General features: G+C 43.6%; 1 pseudogene; it reads right to left on the minus strand.

The window, feature by feature from the left end:
* Nucleotides 1-4,483: 4,483 nt before the first annotated feature.
* Nucleotides 4,484-5,581, minus strand: LOC146205248 (CXXC motif containing zinc binding protein pseudogene; annotated as a pseudogene).
* Between the last annotated feature and the right edge of the window lie 349 nt (nucleotides 5,582-5,930).

Raw genomic sequence — 5,930 nt, forward strand, 5'->3', positions numbered from 1 at the left:
GTGCTACACATAGCGCTTTGTGTGCCTTCTTTCTCTGTCCGTGTTCTTTTTGCTTGTTTTTTCCATTGAAGTGCTATTCGCTATGTAAATGGCTGCCTTATGCCTATTTGTTGCTGGAAACTTTCTATTCTGTCAATAAGTGAAGTGTGATAGGCATGAATGGCTTCCTCGAACAGTTGCTGCACATTACATTGGCCTTGTTTGAGATTCTTTCGATAGCGATAAATGCTCGACCCATGCATCAGCTTTGATTTTGTGTGTGTCTAAACTTGGAAGCCTTCTCTAACACATAGCTGCGCTTTTCCTGCATAGCACACCTGTTGCCTGTGTAGCCCATAGCATAGCCATTCTAATGGGCCTGATACAATTTTTTTCTTACATTTATTTTCCTGAAATGTACACTGCATAAAGAGTGCAATATTTGTTGGACTCACTGGTGCTTTACAACGTGGCATGCTCAATGCTAGTTTTGTGAACTCGCTAATGGCAGGCATGTGGCTGATTGGTTGCAGTGGCAGCAGTCCAAATAATGTATCAAAGAGCGAGAACAAGCACAAAAAAAATACTTCTGGTCCAAACTGGAAAATCCTGCTATGAAGTTGCACGAGCCGTGCTGAGCTTTCTGTACCATAGTGGTGGCCTATAGACAAGCGTCATGTTTGTAAACAAAGGTGGCGCTGCGATCGGCAACGACATGGGGTGTAGGCAAAAGCCTACACTGCGCAAAGCGACGCTGCCTTCGAAACCAGTTCGCGCGGTCGAATATATTGCAACGTAAGCTTCGCTTATACGTATAAATAGCTTGGTTTATGCCTGGAGAGTATTTCCGCACATTATCAGCCGATTACAGCTAGAATTACTTGGCGAAGAGCGCTGCATTGGCTTCCTTCTCCGTGGCCTCAACAGCGCGCGGCTGCGGTACGTAGGCGACGGCCGTGAGTGATTAAGTTAAATAAAAACGAGAAAGCGCAATGTATAAGAAAGACTAATAGTCAACCCTGTTCAACTCCCAGGCCTATTCCTAGCGCATGCAAGGAGGACGACAATATGAATGACTGGAAGTGTGTTTTTCATATGACGAATCTATTGACTGCCTTTCTGTAATTGCTTCAAGCACTCACTCTAAAGAACAATATTATCGGCAACTGTATATAGTAAACTAGAAATCACATTTCTAGCAAGTCATAGAATTTCGTATCTAAAAATAAGAACTCAATCTTTTAGATCTTTTTAACATGTTGGCAAAGTGCACTGCCAACTTGTTTTCGCCTGCCCGATAAAAAAGACGTTGACGTCTATCTCATTTACAGATGTAGCAAGGTCATTCACAGGTTAATATGTACATGAATGCCAGTACGAAAGCTCTCATTTTGTTCTCTTTGCTATAGGAGAGAAGCATGAGTGCAGATGAAACGTTCTCCACGATCGCTTGCAGCGAAATTTGCGTGATCTGTTGAGCTTTTTTTAATATACATGGAAATTGTTTATTCAAATGCGCATCATCTTATTCTGCTTATTTTGCACCCCTCATAGTCGATTCCTCTTTGGGACATTGAACTCCATGTACCATATATACTTAAATATCCTGTTCGATCAGAGCTAGATTGTACGTGGATATTTAATTCGTTCGTCATGATCTTATAATGACCTCCAAAAATAAAATTTAGAAATGAGAAATAATGCTGCGGGACTGCCCGGGTCATAACAATTATGTTTACTATAGAACCGGTGATGAAGAGACTGGTTGAAACTCGTGAAAGTACAAACAGAGAAAAGCTATATACTTTACAGGTCCGGGCCTGTTATAGCCAGCAATATCGTACTGGAGTGACCGCGCTCAAAGTAATTGCAATTACCTTCACAGCAGCGTTTGTGTCCTTTCTGTGTGAACATATGCACGGGCAGCACTGTAAGTGAATAGAACTCACAGTGCAGCTTCCCTGCGGGATCATACGCACACGGAATATATCGCGTCTGAACTTCTTACAACTTAATAACATATCAAAATGGGCACGAGCTGCAGGCGTTTGTTCTTGCGCTATTCGTCGTGTCGCCGAAAAGCAATCATGATAATTAAGGGTTGCAAACGAACTGATCTAGTTTCGGTGAAGAACTGCAACGCATATATATGTTAACCGCAAAGGCAATCCGTCACCGAAGAGTCTACTTGTCGCGCTCAATGCCGCTGCCCTTCGCTCTCATCTTTATTCTACCGCAAGAAACATGTTAAAGCAAGTGCCATTTTGCTTTTTGTGCCTCGTGGCGCAATAAACCGCACCACAGCTCGTAGAAATATTGGGAATTATGCCCGAAAACACAGCAAGCGCCGCGCATCCAATGCAGACGACCCGCGCTTTTGCCTACACCACGAAAGTCACTGCTGTCGCCAGCGCCACCGCATCTCCACTGACGTCACGGGCTGACGCTTGTCTATACATGGCCTCAACTCCTTTGCAGTGGAATAGAAGCTACAAGTTCACTTCAATGCATTCACGAGTTGGTCACACAAATCTAGGTGCCATTGTCTTGTTTACATAGCTCCCACTCCATTGTCAACAAATTACTAGAAGTATTGTGCCAAAGTGTCTGTGTTGTATCTGAAATATGTTGTACTTGGAACTTGCAAGTCATTAAAGTACAGAGTTTGATGCTTTGTTGCTCCCAACATTATCACTTCTAAAGGGGCATATGGTTCCTCTACAAAGTGAACCTGCCCCTCTAAGCACAGAGTGTTCATTTTTGCAGCAACAGCTATCGTCAGGAGAGGCCGGTGTGCCCACCACCTCCTGGATGCCTACTAAGTACTATGTGTGCCAGCCAGCTAATGATGAATATTAACCCCCATTGACAAGGCTGGGCAGTGTCCCTCGCAGAAGTCGGTAAGGCAACTTCGGAGAGCATTGTTTGCCGGCACAGGTAAAAGAAAAACTGCCTTAATTTGAGCTTTCTCTTCCACTGAAGCGATTTCTTTTAAATGCAAAATTGTGACATTATGATGGCAGAAGATTTTGCAGGAATTTATTTTACCAGTAGGCATCCAGGAGTGCACATGAAATGCCTCTCCTGGCCACAGCTGTTGCTGGCTAAGAACTGTCTGTACTTCAAGCAGGGACATCATCGTGTAAAGGGGCCTTGTGCCCCTTAACGGTGCTAGTACTGAGAGCAATAAACCATCAGACTTAGCCTCAGCCCCTTAAAAAATTTCACGCCTATACCTTGCTGACAATGAATTAGGAGTTATGCAAACAAGTAGTCACACAGCCAGAAATTTTTTTTGGGTGGACGTTATACGTCGCTGGTTGAAAAAAAAAAAATCCTAAAGCAGGAGAAGGATATAGCAATCGGAAAATTTCGGTGGCGTGTTTCAACACCAAAACAACTCCACTGGCTATGACCCTGCAAACAAGGCAATGGATCCCAGACCTGTGTGACCAGCTTATGAATGCACTGAAGCAGTGCACTTGCAGCTTCCACCCATTGCAAAAAAGTTATGGTCAAGTACAAGCTACTACTGAGGTACAAGAAGCTAGGCAGGGTTTGTTTGGGGGAAATTCAAGCTTTGCCTTTAGAGTAAATGTTATAGTGCTTTTAACACTGCCTTTTCATTCTAGAAGATTTTTAATATATATTTTTTGTTTAAGTTGGTTTTTAAGGAAAGGAAGGTACAGTGTCTCACTCCTCTGCGGACACCTACACTTAATTGTACAAGTAATGGCATACAATAAGAGGTACATATGTCATTGGTTCGAATCCTTATTGCAAACTAGCCTTCAACTTGACCAGCAGATGGATGCAGAATGGGAAGCGAAATGGTATGGCACCACCCTGAACACTGCACAAAGAACGGCTGTGTCAGTGTTGATTTGAAAACACATGCACGTTTTGCAGACAACTGCTTTGCTGCACAATGGATTGATGCTACGACAAAACCTTTCAGTACAAACTTATCTTATGTCCAGTTTTTCCTGGCATTCCTTTTAATGTGCAACTTCTTCCCTGAACACATTTCTATGCCAGCTGCAGATAGGCAGACAGAGCATACTCTTCTGGCACTTCAAGGCATTGGTATGTCTCCCTTCCTCTTCCACTTTTTCTTTTTTCTTTCCTTCTCACAGATTGTGATGTAAATGCTGGCTGAGCCATTCAATGATGCAATGACCAAGCTGAAGCAAGATCCTTGATATATGCTACGGCCTACTTAAATATTTGATCAACACTTATAATTTCCCCTACAGAGTTTTTCCTCACTTCCTGTGAATATCTGGTCATTCCTTCACAGACTGCAAGCATGCAAAGAGGTGCTGTATGTGGGCATGTTTAAATATTTGGGCATGCTGCATTGTAATTAGTAACATTAAACTACTTATCAGGAATTTTTACACAAAGATCAAGCTGCAAATCAAGCATGGCCGCCCCATGTGCTATGTGAAGAACAATGAGTACAATGGCAATGAAGTATGTGCATGTCAGTGAGAAATGCAGTAGCAGTAAAAAAAAAGTAGAAAAAATTTTTTAATGGACACACAACACACTCTCACTTTTAAACCAGTACACCACTTCTGACAATCTCAAAGTCGGCAGAGAGTCAGCAAAGCAGTAACATTTCTCAAAAAAAAGGAACAAACAAACAAAAGGACACAAAACGATGCAACGTTTCTTTCAGATGCGAACTCTGATGTCTCTCTTGGCTCACCGCCCGCGCTCCTTGCTCGGCATTAGGGGACTGGACAGGGATACCACGGCGAGCAGAGGCGAACTTGTCACTTGATCTTCGTGAAACAGAACTCCAGGTCGTAGATTCCAACAGCTTGTTCCCCTTTCTCATCATAATCAGCCCACTGATTGTCCTCGAACTCGACGTCTACAAACACAGTTCCGCTTCCCGTTGCTTCAGCGCTGAAGCCATCTCTGGCATCGAACGCAACTGGTTCAGCTCCACGGCACTCGAATACGGCAACGGTAGCAAAGCTGGATGCATTATCGGCGCTGTAGGTCTGTAACTTGTCATTCAGAATATCGATGCTGTTTTCCTTGCTGCACAGCCTGCACTTCAGGACCAAGTTGGCATTTGCACGTCTCCCCCTCATAGCAGTTTTGTTGGCCGCCTCGACCGTCTGCCAAGAAGTCGTTTCTTCTCCACAATTCATGCATTTTAACTTAAGGCGCCACACACAGTCACGACTCGGCGTGAAACCTGTAATGTTGTCCAGATTAGCACGTAGCTGTAAGTCAATCTTGACCATTTCTGGACGCTTAAGACTAATCTCGTGGCAAAGAACGTTCGAACAGTCAATTAAGACTAAGCCCGTCCAAAAAAATCCAACACCGCTGGCTTACACTGTTCCACATTGGCTGATTAGGCTGATCACTGATCACTTTTAACAGCGCGCGACAACCACCGCCAATTACAGGGTTACAGCAATTATGCCACGAATGCTTGAAGACATGTTGAACCAAATTACTAGACTCAACCTTATTTTAACTATGAAACTCGACTTTAAGACCTTACCACTTTTGAAGACTACAAGACTGTGGCGGCACCTGTAATCTTAAAAGTAATTAACACTTGTTTTAGCATGTAACGGAGCACTGTGGTGAGGCGAGTGCAGACGACGCTGATCTCGCTAATCTGGCTAACCTTTGTAAAATTAACAAAAAAAAATGTGCAGTGTTGAAACGGCATAAATTTTGACCACAAACCCTTGGTGTTTCAAGGTATCTTGGGTCACAGAAAACGTGCTTTGAAAGTCTCAGTGCGTAACAGGTGTGCTCCGACACCGAGATGAAAAAAATGGCCATAAGTTTCGGTTTCTGAATCTAAAAGGGTGTTGGGCGCGATGTTTGACTGGTTGACAACGCCGTTGGCACGTTTTGCCTGCGGCCTGAACACAGTCGCTTCAAAAGTTTACGACAGGAATACGTTAGAAACG

Source organism: Amblyomma maculatum, chromosome 1 (genome assembly GCF_055883805.1).
Source record: "Amblyomma maculatum isolate TAMU_Amacu chromosome 1, ASM5588380v1, whole genome shotgun sequence".
NCBI classification, from domain to species: Eukaryota; Metazoa; Arthropoda; class Arachnida; order Ixodida; family Ixodidae; genus Amblyomma; species Amblyomma maculatum.